Here is a 20,386-nt window from a genome sequence, read left to right on the forward strand (position 1 = left end):
CTAATATTCATCACTGAAGGATCCCAAACATCTGTTTCTCATTAACTTAAGACATTCCTAGAAATATTTCAGGGGTCTTTAGACAATGTATTCACTCTTTCTAAAACCCCTTCTGCAGATTTCTAGAATACTGTTATCTGTGGTTCAACAACCTCCAAATTTCTTCTTGAAGAAAACTGTGGTTTCCTGGTGGCAAAATCAACCCAAACCACCAAAATCCCCTTACTTTGATGATGAAATTCCCATTAATAGCTGCCAAGATCACCAGAGCAACTAGCTACCCCTGTGCATACATATAGTATAGAATAAGCAACAGGATGCAGGAGGTGTTTTGTCTCGGCTTCCCTGCCAGTTAAAGAAAGGCAAAGTTTTGTGCAATGGCAGCAAGACACTGCTAATAGGCTCTGACAACAAAGCAGGTGTGTTTTTCTTATTCCCTGGGAACACCCACAATGTCAGAGTGAAATGGTATTTTTCTGTGGCCCCACATTCTCCTCTTGCCTCTTGTGTTCAGCTGACAGCACTGTGCAGTGTCAAGTGGAGGTAAATCTCCCTCTTTGCTGAGTAGGTAATGCCTTCTCATGCAGGGGTTGCACTGATGAGTTTAAGGTGTCAGCCTCTTCTGTTAACACTCTCCCTTTCTTCACTGTTGTTTCCTTCCTGCCTGCCTTCCTTTCTGCCTCCCTCCCTACCTGTCTTCCTTTCTCCTGCCCTTCCTTCTATCCTTCCTCAGGCATTATGGACAGGAGATGGTGAAGATGTTGCTGAGCCATCAAAAATTTAAAATGCTTCTGGAACAATCTCTCTCCACGCGTGATCTGGAAGATATTCTGACAAGAATTAAGAAGAAAGTAAGTGCTTGACACGAGAAATGTCTCCTTTGTGCTAGTATGCTTACATTAGGTCAAGCATACCCAATGTGTCTTTATCTCATTTCTCTTCTGCTGAATCATTTTGCTCCTGGGAATGAGCTGTTAATCCTCAGCCTGTTCATCTGCAGGCCGCAAAGAAACTGCTATTATTAGGGAATAAGTGGGGTTTTGAATACTTTGAATATGGGTCACAAAGAGGAAAGGGAAAGAGGAGAAAATGGGTTTACCTTTAAGAGTAAGCCCCCACCACGTTCTCCCTGCTCTGCCCCCAGTAAAGCAATTAAGTGAGAATTGAACATAACAGAGTCTGAAGATAACAGTCTTTGCAAAAGACATGGAAGCAGTAGTACCAAGAAAACTTCCAAATATACAAAAGATGTCCAAGTCAATCCTAGTTACTACAATTACTGTCTGTCTTTTGGGAATACTGCCCTGCTGTCAAGCCCTGTGGAGCTGGAAGAAGCTTGGTGAATTCAGCAGCATCCAGTGAAAAATCCTTTGTTTGTTAGGAGGGGGATTTTATTTTTTTAATCAACATTATAGAGTGTACCTTTGTGCAGGCACAGGGAGACTGAGTGTTGAACCAAATCAACTTCCAACACAATGGGCCAACCCCCAAAGAGTCCAACTTTTTCTGCTGCTTCCTTTAAGACCACTCATTGCCCACCAGTTTGCATTATTCCCATTTGTGCTCAGGACTAATGAATTTGGGATTTTAGACTGCTGCTCAGTCTGGTAGCACCCATAACCTGCCTTGGGCTATTGAAAACAAAGAGTTGGCATCACTGAATCTCTGGTCTGTTTATTTCTGTAAGTTAGGAAATGTTTCCCTAGGCCTTGGTAGCAGTGATTCTGGTTCTAACTTGTGTTTTATATCCTAAAGATTGATGGGGTTTCTTTATGTCTCTCTAGGGGATGGAAAACCAGAAGGGTGAATGCCCATCTGTCAAGGAGCCGGTGGAGAAGAGGAACGATGGCTCCAAGAAGCCCCAGGCCACATTGCCTTCTAGCAAACGGTACTGAGCACTTTTGTCAGATGTGACAAAGCCCATGGCAAGCTTCACATGCCTCTTCCTCAGGCAAATCTTTCTGGCAGAGATGACCAGTGCCAGAGATTGTTTCCTTTCCCTACAAATGCTCTAGGATAAAAAATGTCTACTTCTGCATTACGCTGAACACAACTTCTCTGGAGGGCTTTCCACAAAAAATGGGGAGACAAAAAGACATCCATTGGTGGCAGCTCAGATGATCCAGTGCAGTGGCAAGGGCAGGGTTGTGGAGGCTAGGAGAGGTCCACTTTGCTGCTGCCTGACTTGGGACAAGTAAATTGAACTAGAGTGGTTTTTTATTTAATCTGAGTGGAGTCTTTTTCAGATGGGTGTTTTGATGAGGAGTCCCAGACTAGAAGCAAGGTGCCATTCCACAAAGATGCAGGTCTCATCCATGTGATTTGGCCTGGCTGAGTCATGGCTTTCTTACCCTCAGACAGTACCAAGTTTGAGTAGGAAGTAGCAAGGCAATTCCTTTGCAGCTTTGGTCAACAGCTGCCTCAAGGTGGACTTTTTGTCTTGATATTCCTGTCCTTCGTATATGTTGCTTGATGGAAAGCGTGTTTGGTTTATTTCCCCCTGTGCTGCAATCAGCATTTAAGACAGGAATTTGGTCCTTGCTGTCTCTTCATGCCAGTGGCAGAGCTACCTATGCTCCTCTGATAACAGAGGGGATTTATTTAGCTCTGTCATGCTCAGCAGTGGCAGGAACATGACCACATGCCTCAGTAGCATGGCTCTAGCATCTTTCCATGCTTGTGGAAGAGACAGGTTGATCCAGGAGAATTGTTCCCTGTGGGGTTGTTGAGTTGTGCATCTAGTCTCTAGGGAAGCAAACAAAATGTGAGCATAGTTCTGGGATGTCTGGCTTCTGGTTTTATCTCTGTTACTGATTTTCTGGATCCTTCAGATATGCCCCTGTTCATCTGTTCAGATGCATCTGAGCTGCTTTTGCAGATTGTCATGCCTGGTTGTAGAGACACTTCTCCAGAGTGATGAGTTTCCTTATTATAAGGCACACACATCCCATATGAAGAGGCATTTAAACTTGGAAGTAGTGTCTCTCTTTCCCCACAAAGCAATGTAACCTGTGTGCCTTGGAAGCCATCTGAAGATAGATCAGATGCATCTCATCCTTGGTTTTCCTGAGTGAGTACTGGGAGAATGTTCCTTGCAGATTGTCTCCCATAATGATAGTCACAAGGTCCATGTTGTTCTTCCGAGCCTCATGATTTTCTAGCTGGAAATAACATCATTAGGAAAGCTCCTCAAGCTGTTTTGCTCACAATTAACTGAAGGCATTGTCACCAACAGGTCCTAATTTGGATTTATTTTCCAGGGTGAAACCTACCTCTGATGGACGCCTCGTACACCGTGCCAAAGCCCAGGTCACGCTGCCTGCAGCTGTGGAAGAAACGGAGCCGCTCCAGAAGCTTTACCATCTCCTGGAGGCCAAGGGGTTTCAGACACGCATGGAAGGAGTGGCACTCCTCCTAGACCTGTGCAAAACCAGCCCCCAGCTCATCTCCACTAACATTGTCCAAGTATGTAGGGTGTCTTCATTGTCCCTTTCCTTTAGGTCCTTTCCTAAGGCTGCAGAAGTAAAGTTAATTCAGTGAGTCTTGGCACTCCATCCTGGCTGTTTGGGACAGTCTGGTCCCTCTTACCCAGACAAATTTATACCAGGTTCAGGCTTCAGAAAAAGTTTTTTTAGTCCAGCTGTATTTGTCTGGCCGGTGCCCATTGATGCTGTTCATCAGATGATGGCAGCATTTTCTGCTGCTGTAATTGCTGCTGACTCCTACTGCTAGTTGGGTTAAGTGAAGGGAATCCAGCCACTGAAAGCATGGCTGTTGTTCTCTAGAGAAATGATGGATTTGCACGGGGAAGAGAAGTATTAGGCTGGGTTGGTTTAAAGCCAGTTTTTTTTTAAAGAATTTTTCTGTAAGCTCCATCTTGTTTTGCTCAGGCACAACTCTGGAACTCATTTCCACTTGTCCATATTCCTCTTGGTAAAGACAGTGCTCACCCTTCTTGGGGGGCCTTTTGTTCTCTTTGGAAAGGAAGAAAACAGCTAAGGACAGATCCATCCTTTCTCCTCCCAGTAGCTGCTTTTTCCCTTTGTCCAGAATATGGTGCCTGATGCTGTGGCTGTCAAGGGACTGAACCTGCTCTAAGGAGAGCTGTACAGCACATTTCATTTCAGAAGTCTCCCTCTTAGTTAGAGAAATGATCTGGATCCTGGAAGAGTTGATCAGAGCCCTGCCCTTCTCCAGACACAGGTTTTGAGACAGACAAAATCAAACTTAGATCTTCTCCAGCCATAGTTTTGCCAAAATCATAGCTGCCCTCAGTACTTGAGGGAACTGTATAGAAAAATGGGCATTGTAAATATCTGCTTACATACTTGCAAAGCAAAGGTAGCCTTTTGCATTAACAAATGGAATTGATTTAATGATTTCTAGATGGAGAGAAATACAATAGAACTAATCTGTCCCCAACCAAACCTCTTAAAAACAGAAGAAAATCTTTCAAGCAGCATGAGGTTGCGCTACCATTCCAGTGAGTGGCCCACAGGAAAACAGTGCAATTGTGCAAGCAAGTGCTGACCTGAGAGAGAGGATCACTTTCATCTCTTACATTGCTGAGTGCTATATCCACTCTTCAAACAGACATTCTAATCCAGCTTTCATGTTGCTTGTTCTCTTCACAGATTTTTGATTATTTTGTCCTGAGAATATCTGACAGCCACAAGAAAGTGAAGCAGAAGGCTCTGGACGTGCTGGCTGAAATCATCGGCCTCCTGGAAGATGCCCTGAACCCGGTGATGATCCCTTTGGTGCAGGGAATAACAAAGAACCTGAACTCAAAGGATCCCGGGGTTCATGCCGCAGCTGTGAACGCACTGGAAGAATCCATTGCTCATCTGGGTAAGGCTGAGCCCTGGCATGGACTCTCCTCTCCTGTGCCTCTGTCTCTCCCACACAAGAGAACGCTGAGTGCCTTGGTAGCTGCTGTTGTCTGTGGAAGGCTCCAGCTGGCAGCCACCAGAAGCTGTGCAGGTGCAGTCCTTATGCACCAGTCCCCAACAGGCTGGAATGTGCAGCAGCATTGCCCAACAGTCCCAGCAGCCCTTGGCTCTGTGCTGCAGGTCTGAAGAGCAAGTCCTGGACTACAGCTTTGCTACAAATCAGAGGGAAAGGGGTTTTGCAGTTTTCTTGGTCCCCATTTGAATTCCCAAATGAACAGCTTTGCTGTTGGCATGCAGGGACACTGGCCCATCAGAGCTTCTGCAGAGCAGCCACCTGGCAGGCTCTACATTATAGGCATTAGCTGCCTATGTTCTACCTTTCTTCTTTCTCTTCTTTTTTCAAAGGGGAACTTATGATTCACCAAGTTAATTTCTTTGTAACAAGCAAGTCTAAATCCAGATGCAACGATGCCTTGTTCTACATGTTGTTTTGTGTGGGGCAAGATGACAATAGCAAAGAACTACATAGGCAAGGGCTGCCCTAAATTCCTTTGCCACATAGACTTATGTCAGCTCTGAAAATGCCTGAAAAATGGAGTGTTGAGGAGGCAGATCTTCAAGGGGAGTTTGCACTTTCTCCACCTCAGCTGCCCTGTGAAGTCATGAACTGCCTGACTTAGTGCCTTTCTGTGTGCCAAGGATGGGCTTCTTCCTTTTTGCTCTGGGATGCAAAACCTTTCCACTGCTTCTTACATGTGACTGAACTCCTCTTGAGGTCCCTGATGTGAAATGCTTTAACATAGCTCCTGGTACAGGAGATGAGTTGGGATTTGCAAATGTGAAAGGAGAGCTTTTCTTTTGGAATTTTAAACCCTGCCAAGTAGGCAGGAAGGAAAGTCAATAACGATTCAGAAATCAGCAGAAATTTACTTTCTTTGATAAAATGGGGTTGCCCCTGCCCTTTCCCTCCCCACTCTCCTTTCTCCTATGACCTCAGACAAGTGAGCAGAAACATGTGTTTCACTTGTAGATAAAGTATCACTGCTGAAAGAGTTCAGCCACCAATGGAGTCATCTGAGTGGCCAAGCTCTGCTGGATGTCACCGGGAGTATCGCAGGTATGGCCTCCCCTTCTAAGCCAAGAGGTCTCCGAGGGAGTATTTACAGGGAATGCCTGTGAGCAGACAGCAGAGTAGCTCCTCCACACCAGGAGGTGCTGAGCTTGTCCCTCCTGCCCAGCAGCCAAGGCAGGTGTATTTGGCAGGTTTCCCTGGCTGCTGCAGAGCTGTGCAGCACCTGAGATGGGGCAGCGCTCGGCCTCAGGGCTGAGCCCTCACTGGGGCATCTCAGAACCCAGCTGCAGGAAAGGGAGGGGCTCAAATACCCCAGCTGGCTCCTCTCTTGGGAGCTCAGGGACATCTGTGATCCTTTAGGGAAAATGGTGGCAAACGCTGTTTCAGGGAATCGGTTTGTTTTGTTCTCACAGAATTCTTGTTTTTCTCTTGGGAAGTTTTGAGGCTGAACCGTGCAGAGCCTGGGGGTCACATCTTAGGTCAAAACTCAACACACGTCTTAGAGGCACAGATTTAGTGCAAGGCAGCCTTTGGGGGCACAGGGGCAGAAGCAGAGTGCTGGGGCTCCCTGCCTGTGCTGAAATCAAAGTGGCATTGGACTGAGCATTTCAGGGTGTGCAAACAGTGTCTGCCTGTGTCAGCGCTGTCCCAAATGCTACAAATGCAGCTGTTAATGGATTCCTCAGAGGAGCTTGCTATGTCAGCAGTAGCCAAAGAATGGAAAAATTACAATCTCAATATATAGCAGAGAAGACAATTGTTAGCCTTGCATTAGCTGGGGCTAAATCCACTGCTAATTATGGCAGCATCTTTAAATGCTAAATATCCCTAAATAATAGAGAAATTAGTTCTGCAGTTCTTTTGATCTCTTTTTCAAATAAAGGAATTAAGCATAAATTAGGACTACTTTAGAAAGAGCAGATGTTCTCTCTGAGATTTAGTAGGAACAGACAGCTGTTCCTCACCTTCAATAGTCATCAATGTCTTTAATTACATTTAAACTCAAATGAACTCCCATTTAGAAAGGGGTACCATAACCCTTTCCCTGCTTAGCAGAATTGGTTGAGGGTCTTTCAGGAGCTGTTAAAATGTTGAATTGTTGCATTAAGGTGCTGGTGGATTAACAGCATAGAGAAAATCAAGTCTCTTCCAGCACAGGATAATAAATGGCTACTACATAACATTTTGCCTGATCAGAAAATAAGAATGGTCTCCAGACCACTTCAGGTTTTGATGTCCCAGCCAAATTTGCCATGCAAGAAGCCTGTTGGTAGTAAATTTTTGTCTGTGTTTGATATGGTTCAGTTCAGAAGATGAGCAGAGTGCAAATTTCAGAAACAATGTGAGAAAACACTTGTGTTTTGGTTAAATTTCCGTCCACTGTGCAGCATTTTTCTCTCGCTATGTCCCTATTTCAGTGGACATTATAAGAAAAAATGGCATTAACACTGGGAGTGGAAATGCCATTAAAATGTGGAGAAGTCCTAATGCCACAGCAATGGGGTCTGGGTAATTCTCTAAGACACCCTGAAGTTTGAAACAGCATTTTGTTGGAAGCCTCAAAAGCATTCTGCCAAAGACACCAGCTAGTCACTGGTGTTTGTCATCCAGCTGTCAGGCAGCACCCATCTCTGTGGGCTGGAGTTTTGAAGTGGGTTCTAATGCTGCCCTTTGCTGTGCACCACTGAGCAAAGGGGAGAGCCAGGTTAGACTTCTGGCCCTTGACATCAAAGTTACAGAAATCGAATGATCCCTCTTCTTAGAAATCTCTCAATTGCCTCTCTAGGGTGCATTTCCAAATCATCAGTGTGGATTTAGACAACTTCTTAATGGAAATAAAAAGCAATTTGACATTTCATTCATTGTTCTTGCAGAAACAGATTGTGAAATGTTTTAGGAAAGGTACAAAGTCTGCCACAGGGACAAGGCTCTGGTTGGAGAAATTAGTCCTGAGGGGTTGGTGGTTCTGTTTCCAGGATGATCAGCTGCATTGCCCGGTTCTGGGTCATGGGGCTCTGTGTGCTGTTTCACTGACCTTAGCCAGAGAGGCTCCCAAGAAGCACAAGCAGAGGCAGATCCCTGTTCGCATTGAGGCTGGTGGGTAAGGAGCTGTGTCTCTCTCCCGGCAGTGCTTGTGGAGCGGGTTCATGCCAGGAGCCCTGCAGTGGTCCAGCGCTGCGCCCTGCCCGTGCTCTGGTCCTGCCTGGAGAACAAGGCGCTGCCTGTGCGAAGCGCCAGCGTCCGCACTGTGCTCACCAAGCTGGCCTGTGCCCTCTGCCAGGTGATGGGCACCCAGCTGAGGAAGTGTGCTGCCAGCAAGCCTCCCCACGTGCGGGAAAACCTCAACAGCCTTTTGGGCTGGTGAAGCCATCATGTTCTCCAGAAAGCTGACCAAGAGCTGATTTGGACACCTCCGGATGTGACTTCTTAGCGGTGCCAAAAATGACAAAAGACTAAGGAAGGGCGTGCATCTGCCCCTGCTCTCTCCATCCCCCTTCCTAGTCATGGCGTGTGGGGCCTGAAGCAACTCCAGACTGAGGACAAGGTTAAGGCCAAGCTTGGCTCAGCCTCACACAGAGGTGAGGGGGGAGCTGGGCCGCTCTCTGCTGGGAGGAAGGGTCTTGTGGCAGCCCAGCCAGGCTGTGTACATTGCCAGGGAACAGCTGTGCCCTGCATGTGGCCCTGCAATGAGCTGTGCTGCTGCCAGTGCCCCGTGCAGCTGGAGGGCTGCTCAGCTGTGGGGCAGGCAGAGGAGCAGGAGGGTGCATGTGCAGCTGAGCCATTGCTGGAGAGCACAGGGCTCGGGGCTCCCTGCTGTCCCAGGGCAGCCCAGAGGCCAGGCTGTTCCTGTGGCAGCTCTCTGGAAGTGGATCAACATTTTGCCCCCTGGCCTGCCTGAAGTGTCTGCCAGCAGGAGCATGTTTCCCTGTGCAGCTATTGGAAATAATGTCCCATAAAATATCTTGGCAGGAAATATGTCCCATGAAATATGGTGCTTTGGCTGTGTTAGGTCTGCATTGTGGCCTCTGTTGTACTTTGTGTCTCCACTTTGCAGATCTGACTGCCTACACTCTTACCAACAGGTTTTCTGGGCTGACTTCCCATTATCCTCTACCCTCACATTCAGAAGAGCTCTCTTTCCTCCAAGCTCAGGAAGAAGCTGCCGCCTGCATGAAGAGTGTTTTAAGAATAGAATTTATGCATTAGTCTTCCTACTTAGAGATGTACATATGTTCTGATCTTTAAATGTAGTTTTGAATAAATGTGTTTTGATTGTATCTTGAAATTTTGATGACATATTTTTAATTGTATATATTTTATTTTGATGTTTTTGAAAAAGGTAAATAAATAAATAAATTTAAATAAACCAGGAGGAGAATGTGTGACCAGGACCTGCTAGCCCAGAGGTTATGGGAGTGCAGCTCACTCCATGTGCCAGTGTCTCACCACATCCTTTCCTCACTGCACATCTCCTCTTCCTCTTTTGCCATGTTTCCTTTCTGTCATTTGTGCTACTGTTTTTAGATTGCCATTACAAAGGGGCCACCTCTTCACATGTTTGGGGGACAATGGAACCAAAAGATCCTGTATGGTCAAAAGTTTCTACCTGGATGTGTTCTGTGCTCTCAGAAGGCCTGAGCAAAGAAACCAAGAGAAGTGTGCCCAAATGCCAAAGCTTTGCACCTTTGCAATCTCACACAGATCTGGCTCACAGGTGACTTCAGGCACAATTTCAAAGGTAAGAGGAGGATGTGTATTTCACTGGGAAAAGATGCCCTGCTTTGGAATAGTCATCTGTATGTAGATTTACCCAGGACAGCAGTCCAACAGTGTCTTTTGCAACTTGCTTGCCAAAGGATGAGTGGGCTGTGAGGCCAATAGCAAGTGACAAGGGTTCCTCAAATCTATTGCCACTGCAGCCTGGGTGCCCTTCTGCCCAGGGCTATGGGATCATTTGTTGCCATGGACCAGTGCTTGCCAGGGTAATGAATTCCTGCATAGCTGGAATAAGCAATTCTGGATTACACTCCAGCTCTTGGTGGGCTGCATGATCATTGACAATGCTGCCTTTCCAGAAATTATTCCACAGTTTCCTTTCATAGTCATTTGAAGATTTAAACTTCACATTTCAATTTGTTTTGCCTTCTGGGCCCAGTGCAAACTATAACCTTTTGACAGCAAAGTCCTCATGGCTGCCAGCTTCTGATGTTCTAGAAGAAACTGCATGTGAATGTGTTAATTGAGTTTTCTGAAGGAAAACTTTGTTTGACTCTGTGTCACGTGGCTGCATGTGTTGGCATAGCTATGGGTCTAGTCCTGGCCTAGTAAAGCCCAGGCAGGGTGGCATGTTGCAGGGAAAACCAGTCCATGAGCTTATGGGGTTGCCATCACCAGCAGAGCAGATGTGTCCTTTGGGGATTTCTCTGGAGACAAAATTAGGGGCCTGCTCCATGCCACAGTAATGATCTCTTAGATCCTTAGATCTTTCTAAACTATCCTAAAAAAGGCAGTGAAACTTCACATACCCTTGCACAATCACTGTTTGAATAGGGGCATTTTTGTCCCTCCTCAAAGCCATTGCTCTTGCACACCAGAAACATGAACATCCACCAACAGGAATGATGCATGGCCCTCCTGCTGCTGCTTCAGAGCTCTGGGAAGTGCAGACCTGGGTATTACCAATGGGAACACTTAATTAGCATTTCATGCTCCTTCAAGATGCCCAGATCTCAGGGCTTTTAGTTTCAAAGCAGCCACTGTACTTGCTCTAGGGAAGAAGAGTAAATGGGAAACAGCAATTGCCAGCCTTGCAGGGGTGTGGGGAAAACCTGGAGTGTCTGCGTCAAAAGATGAATGGGAAGAGTGCAATTGCCAAAGCCAAATCTTCGTTAGGATAGCAGGGTCAGTTCTTTACTGCCTGCTTGCATGGAAATAATTTCAGAACCTCCTTTTTGTATCTGGTGCAGAAAAGGAGATCTTAATAATACCATGCTACTTAAAAACACATTGTGATGCAGATCTGCAGTGATTCCCAATGAAGCAGACTGCCTGCTTTGTCACTGCCAGCCCTGGGGACCCTGCAAGAGACCGTAGGGTATGCTGTGCCTGTTTTATATCCAAGCAAAGCTTGAGTTTGCTTATTAGTGTGGAATAAATACAAGGGTAATAAAATGGACAATTAAACTGGTGACTTTGGAGGATATGCTCATGCTTTCACACGTCAGACCTGTACCTCATGCTCCCAAGGCTTGTTACTCCTCATGAAATATTTCAATAAAAAATCACAGCTCCTGTGTTACATCTGAATACAATTGGATCAGATCATCAAGAATTCTCCTGGCAAGAACAAGACAAAAGCCGTCTGACACTCACTTGCAGCTGTCCTGGATTTCTGCAGCCCTTTGTGAAATGCTGCTGTAGGCAGAGTGTTTGGAGTTGGTTTGGGCCTTTATGAGAGATCTGTGTAACAGCATGCTGGGCTCTCCTGGCAGAAAACTGTCCAAGCCCAGGGACATGGTGCCAGCAGGAGTGGAGCAGCCCCGCTCCCAGCCCGAGAGCGTGAGCTGAGCCACGCCGGGGAGAAAAGACACCGAGGGGCTCCAGCCCAGCTGCTTCACCTGCCGTGACCGCTCCACAGAGCTCTGCCTCTGGGAGAAAGTCGATGCTGGACAAGCATGGAGCTTTCATCTGCTGCTGGAGCTGCTCCATGACAGCTCCTGTTCTTCCCGAGTAAGAACCCAGCACACCTTGTAACGCGTGTCCTGGGGGGATTCTCCTCCGGCATTCTGGGTCTTTGTCCCAGCAGGGGGACAGTGAGGTCTGGCAGTTTGATATCTAGTACTCACTGGCTTTTTTGCTTGCTTTTCAGCTATTCCGCTTGTTAATAAACTGTTGCAATTTTTTCCCACTTTCATCTATTAGTATTCATTTCCTGTTACTGGAAGGGGATTGTTGGAACACTTTAGAGGAGACGACTCATTGCAGAGTGTCCTGTATTAAGTTCTCCCAAACTGTGTGAGACCCATGGCTTCACACAGGAGCAGCCCCAAGGCTGCTGAGGGGAAGGCACAGAGGAAGACAAACCCAGTATTTCTGAGGGGAATTCTTTGACACCAAACCAACCTGAGTTGTCCAACAGCTGACCTGACATTTTGAGACATGGGCCAAAGGGGAAAGCTTGCAGTGTGTTTGGTCCAGGCCAGGTCATGCTCGAGGCAAAGGTGTGTCAGTGCACTTAGCTTCTTCTCTCCTCATTGTGTCCAGCACACACAGGAGCCCAGAGCTCTTGCAGAAACCATCACAGCACTCAGTGGGAGCAACTTGTGTCCAGTGCTCACATAGAGCCGTGTCCAACCCTGCACCTCATTGGAATGAGGAACTGTTCCAGCTCTTTTAGGAGCTAAGGAGGTTTGGCCTTCAGATCAGCTCCTTCCCAGCTCTTGATTTGCTCCCCTGGCTGAGCTGCTGCTTGTGGCAGCACTTGTTGCACAGCTGCCAGCCCTGCTCTGCTGGCCAGCAGCCACTGCAGGAGCTTGTGCCAGTGACATCGAACCTTTCAGATCTTCCTCAGGAAAGCTCCGGGCAGAACTTGTCAAAAGAGCATTGCCTGGGCCATGCCTTTGACATTAAATCTCTCCTCTGTGCTTGGTGCCACACACAGTAAATATCTGAGGAAGCAAGTTTTCTGCTCCAGAAATTTCTTAAATCAATCAGTTAAACTGTAACAGAACACGATTTGGGATGTGTAATCTCACTTTAATTCATTGTGCAGAAAGCTTCAGAGAGCTGTGTGACCTAAATGACCTTGCCACCAAGAACTCAGAAAAGTGGGAGAGATGGAATCAGCAGCACAAGGATCTGCATTTTGATTCTCCCACAGGCCTGAGGACACAGCCCACTTCCACTGGGCCATGCCTTTTTACCCTACATCAAAACCTTGTGCTTCAGATTGTGGTGGTGAATGGCCCCGGCCTTGTCTGGCCACACGGTGACCTGAGAAACGCTTGTCAGGCCTGGGCCTTGCTGAGCAGCCCCTGGGCCCAGCACCTCTTGAGCTTCCCAGAGACACCGAACGCTGCCAGGCACTTGTGCTGTCTGACGAGCTCCTGGGGTGTCCTGTGAACTGCCTTGGAAACCGCTTTTCCTGCCTCAATGGCATGACATCCTCCTTCTCCCACTCTCAGAGCCAGGCTGCTGACCCACGGTGCGGCCACGATGAAGCGTTGATGGCTGAGGCCCCTCGCCTGTGGCCCATGAACAGCACTCCCAAAGGAGGCCCTTGGGGCTCTCCTGGAGCCCAGAGGTGCCAGCAGCAACCTCCCTCTGAGTGGGGCCTCGCAGAGCCAGCGCGCTCTCAAGCTTGCTGCACTGGCAGCATGACTGAGCAGCCATGGATCCTGGGCCAAGAGCCCCACTCCTGGAGGCTCCAGTTTAACCACTGCTCAGCTCCAGTGCTGTTAAGCTTTTAGGCCGTATTCCTTCTGATCCTTGTCCTTTCTGTCCCTTTCTCAAATGCACCTAAACACACACACACACACACACACACACACACACACACACACACACACATAATTCTCAGAATGTTTCTCATTTGATTGACTGAATTTTGTTTCTTGCTTTTTTCCCCATGTTGTTCCTTAACCAAGCAGTAAGTAATAATGTGAATGTTGCCAATTGTGAGAATCTGTCTGAAACTTCCCTCATTTTTTGCCTCTCGATCGTCATGAAAGCCAAGACCACCGGGGAAAGGAAAAGATCCTGTTCTGAAAATCCAGGTCTGTCTGGTCCATCAAGCCAGATTATTGCCTACGGGTGTGTTTGCTCAACTCATGGAACACTGCACCCGAGAAGGGGCAGTGTGCTCTCCTTCGCCTGCATCACCTAGCAACGCTAGTGCTGGAATTTCTCCACCCTTCTGACTTGGCTGGACTTTCTCTCTGGAATGACCTTCCCGGGGGTCACCACAAAAGGACCCTCCATTCACCGTACATCAACCACCGTGACAGATGGACTGAGATGGGAGAAGGTTCTCCCTCAAGGACTGAGACATGCGACCCCTACATGGAAAAGTTCCCCTTTTCTTCCCAAAAGAACTAAGACTGAAATCCCCACCGTACGGTGAGGGAAGGCGTACGTGGGGACCGGAGCAAGTTTTGCAAGCGACCACTGGACCGAGAAGACAATGGTTCTTGCCTACGACATCTGCTGCTGACAACATCTGTTCCTGATGGACTACTGATGGACTCTTTGTACCCTTTATCAATAGACTATTTTGAAATCGGTCCCCTTCCCCCATTTCAAAAGGACTATAAAAAAGGTTAGACCTGACTGAAACCTTTCGAGATCTCCCCTGACGTGAAGACGACAGGCTCTTCGTCGACCGGACTTTGAGGGACTTTGTCATCCGCACGTCTGGTAGCCATATACCTCCTTGCCCTCCCTCTCTTCTTTTTCTTTTCCTTATTCTTTCCCCTTTTCTTCATTCCCCTTCTCTCTAACGCATCTTTTCTATGGCTATTTAATAAAAGTACATGTATTTTGATTTTACTGCAAATCCCCTTGTCGTGTCAGTTTTTGCACCCTGAGATCAGTGAAAAAGAACCTCCATGAATCACGTCCTTAGGACGGATCGTGTCAAAGGGAAACAGCCCTTAAAACACAGGGTTCCAGGAAGGATGGACACACTTCAGCAAAGAAACCTTGATGGAGCAAGAGTAGGCTGTTGCTTTGTGCAGAAAGATGACCCAGAGGGGGAAATGACTGGCCTGGCTGGGCATGGAGCTTTTGCAGGAATTTAGGGGTTAAAAAGAGGGTGCAGCACCTTTGGACATAGAGGGAGGTAAATCAAGAAATGTTTAAGAATGTTGTTAGGTTGTGCAGATAGAAAAATTAGAGAGGTGAAAGATCAATTAGGACTTAACTTGGATACTTCTGTGAAGGATAATTATTATGTATTTATAAGCACATTAATGGCAAAAGGAGGGGTAATGATAACCTGCATTTCTTACTGTGAGGGATATGGTTACCAAAGATGAAGAATGGGTGGGGTACTTCACCCCTTCTTTGCCTCAGTTTTCAACAATAAGACAGGCCATCCTCAGGACAAGTGTTCTCCTGAGCTGGTAGATGGGCACAGGGAGCAGAACAGCCCCCTGGAATCCAGGAGGAAGCAGCTGGGAAGCTGCTGAGCCACTCAGGTGCTCACAGGTGTCTCTGGGAGCAGATGGGATCCTTCCCAGGGGGATGAGGGAGCTGGTGGATGAGCTCCCCAGGCTGCTCTCCATCATTTACCATCAGTCCTGGCTCAGCAGGGAGGTCCCAGAGGAGTGGAGGTGCCAATGTGAGCCCATCCCCAAGAAGGGCTGGAAGGAGGATCTGGGGAACTCCAGGCCTGTCAGCCTGACCTGGGTGCCTGGCAAGGTTATGGAACAGATCACCTTGAGAGCCATCACAGGGCACCTACAGGATGGCTGAGGGATCAGAGCCAGCCAGCGTGGATTTCAATATCTGCACTGATGATCTGCATGAGGGCACTGAGTCCAGCATCAGCAAATTTGCAGATGACACCAAGCTCGGTGTGTGTGGATTTGCTGGAGTGTAGGAGGGTTCTGCACAGGGCCCTGGACAGGCTGGATCCAGGGCCCAAATCCAACAAGGCGAGGTTGAACAAGACTAAGTACCAGCTCCTGATCTTTGGCCACAACAACCCCTGCAGCACTACAGGCTGGGGACAGAGTGGCTGGACAGCAGCCAGGCAGAAAGGGACCTGCAGGGCTTGATGGACAGCAGGCTGGACATGAGGCAGCAGTGTGGCCAGGTGGCCAAGAAGGCCAATGGCGCCTGGCCTGGATCAGGAATGGTGTGGTCAGCAGGAGCAGGGCAGTGATTCTTCTCCTGTGCTCAGCACTGGTTGGGCAGCACCTCGAGTGCTGTGTCCAGTTCTGGGCCCCCCAATTTAGGAAGGACATGGAGGGGCTGGAGCGTGTCCAGAGAAGGGTGACAAGGCTGGTCAGGGGTCTGGAAGAGAAGTTCGGTTGAAAGCACATGAGGGAGCGGTGGTTAAGTTAACTGGACGATGCTCTGGGTAGACAAGGTAGTGTTAGGGTGCAGGTTGGACTTGGTGATCTCAAATGTTTGTCACAATAAACCGGAGTGGTTTCCCTGGTGTCCCCCAGTCCTTGCTGGCCCCAGGGGCTGATGGCATTTGTGCTCCCTCAGGTTCATGTCCCCACAAGCAACAGCATGGGGGTGCTCCTGCCTGCTCTGTGCAATGCAAACAGGGGCTCCTGAGCCAGTGCTGCCGTGGCTGTGCCTGCAAGGATGCGGCACCTGTGTGAGCTGGGGGAGAGGCCAGGGCTGCAGAGGGGGGATGTTGTTGGCAGCTCCATCAGGACGCTCTGGGACGCTGCCCTGGGCTGTGCAGCACACTGGGGATGGATCAGCCCCTGCTCTGCTGCTCCTTCCCGTCTCCCCCAGGGCCCTTGCAGAGCCCCAGCCATGCTGTTTGCCCCCAGCCTGCCCACGGCCAGCCTGGGGCTGCTCACCCTGGGGCTTTTCTGTGCTGAGCATTGGCCTGGCCGTGTTCTTGAGAGAGCCTGGGCAAGGAGCCTGGAGCCCCCAGGGCCTGGCCTGAGGCGTCAGCGCTGCCCCAGCAGTGCCCATGGCCTGTCCCTGCTGCAGCCCCGGCACTGCCACCCCCAGGACTGTGCCCGGCCCCGAGAGCACTCAGGCCCTGCAGCAACACCAGGGCCACCAGGGCAGCGGGGCAGGGCCACGGCAGCAGCACTGGCAACACCAAGTGCTGCTGCTGCTGCTGGGCACAGCTGCTGGGCCAGCACTGATCTGCCCCAGCTCTGCACACAGACATTGCTGCTGCAGCTCCAGAGAAGGCAACAAAAGGGCATCCCTGAAGAAAACTCTGCTGGGAGATTCTTAATTTGTCTAAAGCCACTGAGTGCACAGCTCCTCATTGTCACAGTCTGTGGCCACGGTGAATGTGGAGAGAAACAAAGTCAGAAATAGCAGAAACAATGATCTAGATTTAGGAAGAATATTAAAAAAAAAAAAAAAGACAGGGAAATCAAAGAACCAAACCAACAGAACTATCAAAAATTAATTTTGTTACAAGTGATTTGCAGAAATTGGCAATCAGTTTAATGCTTCCTAAGATGTCCAGTCATCAGTCTCCTCACTGCAGCCTTGAGCTCCTGGTTCCTCAGGCTGTAGATGAGAGGATTCAGGGCTGGAGGCACCACCGAATACAGAACTGACACTGCCAGATCCAGGCATGGGGAGGAAATGGAGGAGGGTTTCAGGTAGGCAAATACTGCAGTGCTGAGAAATGCATTTCTCCTGCATTTTTCCTTTTCAGATTCTTTCAGTCATCTCCTGAGAGGTGCAGATTGTTCTGGGGCTTTTCATGAACTGATTGTACTCTTGATTTAGATGGAGACTGTGGAATTGTTTTCAGATGTAGAAGTATCTGGACTGAAGACAGAAACAAACTCCCTGTCAGCCCATTTTCATCTTCTAGATCATTTTCAAGATGTCCTTGGGGGTGTTGGAATGATTATCACACAGCTCTCCACTTCTGGCTGCAGGCTCTGCAGATTCTTTCTTTGCATTCAGTCAGGCTTGCATTCCCCAGGAGTTCTTGGTAGCCTGTCATGTTTTCTTAGGGTAGAACAGTAACAATGAAAACCTTACCAATGGCACAACTGCCCAGCCCACAAGGAAAAGAAAAGAACAAGCTGCAAAATTCTTCAAATATTTGTCCTGCTTTGCTGCAAGAGTTGTGCTGCACACAGAATGTGGAAAGCTGCAGTTGGTGGCAACCTTGTGACAGAAGCTGCACCTCATTCTTCAGGCAAGGTTCATGGAAAAAGCAAACAGGACTGAGGAGAAGATTCTGGAAAAACTGAAAGAGCTTTTAAGAAATTAAATGAAAATTGAAACAATTCAAGACATTTTTCTCAATTTATTTTTATGCTCCCCTTTTCCATCTTGCACTAGTTGTCCATCCCATTAATTCCAAACAGATCTCACCTCTAAGATCCATGAGTTGGCAAGTTTTAGACATTTTAAGATACCATGACCTACACACACTTTGGCTTCCCCTGTTTTTCTTGGAAATCAATGCTGGAGAGGTAAGTGCAGTGTTTGTGTCAGGTACAAATTCTGCATTCAGGGAATGTGCTCTGAGAGTGTTTGACCCTCAGCAGGGACAATGCACAGCAGCGACCAAGGGCATTCCGGAGCCACTGTGCAGGAGTCCAGACTCTGGCTCTTGGCTGAACTCGGCAAAGTTCCCCATGTTTGGACAGGCTCAGGGGCTGCCCTCGGGGAACGTGGGGCTCGGGGCGGGGGCGAGCGGGCAACGGACAAACGGACACGGGGACAAACGGCCCCGGAGCTTCAGTTGCAGCAGCGGCGGCAGCGGCAGCGGCAGCGGCAGCAGCAGCGGCAGCGGCAGCAGCGAGAGAAAAAACTTTCGATTCCCTTCTCCTCTCCCTCTCCCGCTTCCCCGTACCTCTCCCGCTCTCCCTTTCCGGGTCTCCCCTCCTCTCCCCGCCTCCCTCTCCCCGTGCCCGGCCGGGCCATGCCCCCGGCCCGCCCCCGGCCCCGGGCGGGGCTGCCCCGTGCCCGCCCCCGGCCGTCCCGCCGAGGTCTGGTCCCAGCCCGGCTCTGGCCGTGCTGGCGCTGGCGCTGCTGGGCGGGGTTCAGTGCCTGGGGTTGGGGCGGCATCGCCGGCTTTTGGCTCCGCCTGGCCCGACCCCGGCCCCGTCCCCGGCCCCGGCCCCGACCCCGACCCCGGCCCCGGCCCCGGCCCCGGCCCCGGCTCCTCCCGGGGCCCGCGGAGGACACAGGCGGCCCCGCCGCTCCCGCCGCCTCCGCTGCGGCTTGCCCGGCCCCTGCTCCGCCGCTCGGCAGCGCGGCCCCCGGCCCCGAGCCGCCGCTGTCCCGTTGCAGGGAGCGAACGCCGGGGGATGGCCGGGCCGGGGCGGGTGAGGGGCGCTCGGGGGCCGTTGCTGGCCCCGGGCCGAGCGCTGACAGCCGCGTCCCGCCCGCAGGGAAGGCGCAGGAGTCCCTGCAGGAGCGGTACCGGCTGGGCTCGCTGCTGGGCCGGGGCGGATTCGGCAGCGTCTTCGCAGCAACGCGGCTCTCGGACGGCGCCCCGGTGAGCGGCGGGGCCGGCGGCGGGCGCAGGAGGAGGGGGTGGAGGAGGAGGAGCAGGGCGGAGGAGGCGGGCGGAGGATGGCACTGGGCAGGGTGGACAGCGAGCTGAGCCCTGTTCTGCACTTGGATTGCAGGTAGCCATCAAAAGGGTGCCACAGAACCGCGTCCATCACTGGGGTGAGCTGGTGAGTGAGCGAGGTGCCGTGCTGGGCAGGGATGAGCCGAGGCCCGGCAGGGTGGAAGCCGCCAGGACGCCTCGAGGGAGAGCGGGCATGGGGCCAGAGCAGGGTGCAGAGCATCCCGGGCTGGCTGAGGGCTTCCTGACTCCCAGCACGGCATCAGCCCCACTGACAGCATCGTGCTCCTCCCGCAGCCCGACGGCACCAGCGCTCCCCTGGAGATCGTGCTGCTGGACAAGGTGTCCACAGGCTTCTCCGGCGTGGTCCAGCTGCTGGAGTGGGTTGAGCTCCCCAACGACATCTTGATGGTGCTGGAGCGCCCGGAGCACTGTCAGGACCTGCACCATTTCATTCGGGCACGGGGCTTCCTGTCCGAGGGGGTGGCGCGGCAGCTGTTCCACCAGGTGCTGGAGGCCGTCTGGCACTGCACCAGCTGCGGGGTCCTCCACAGGGATATCAAGCCAGAAAACATCCTGGTTGACCTGGCCACCGGGCAGGCCAAATTGCTTGATTTCGGCTGTGGCACCTACCTGCAAGAGGCAGCCTACACTCACTTTGCAGGTGAGCCTACACAGGGGTGTGCTCCCGGTTCTGGTATCTCATGGCCCAGCATCTCAGGGCCCAAGCTGGGTGTGGCAGCGGGGATTCTCCCTTTTGCTGCCCTTCATGGCCCTGAGATTTCAGCTGAGTTGGGTTTGAGCAGGGCTGGGTGGGGAGCCATCTTCCAGCCCTGCTGGCAGCCTTTGCCCACCACTCTGCCCAGGATTGGGGCTGGGGCAGCCAGCCCAACAAAAACACCTGTGGGTGAGGGTAGCAGAGATGGAGGGGCCTGGAACCTGTGCCCCAGCCAGTTTGGTGTGCAGGTGAGAAGGGCTTGGGCTGCTCCACTCACCTGGTTTGTTCTGGGTTTGTTTTTTGGGGCAATACAGGCAGGGAGGATGAAGGCATGGTTTTCCCGCAGCACTAAGTGTGTTTCTGTCATGGTTGGGCCTTGCCAGGGCTTCTGCTGCCCTTTTCCAACAACGATGGCTTCTTTTCCAACCCCATGTGTTGGAAAGAGGGGCAGT

Source organism: Passer domesticus, chromosome 8 (genome assembly GCF_036417665.1).
Source record: "Passer domesticus isolate bPasDom1 chromosome 8, bPasDom1.hap1, whole genome shotgun sequence".
NCBI lineage: Eukaryota > Metazoa > Chordata > Aves > Passeriformes > Passeridae > Passer > Passer domesticus.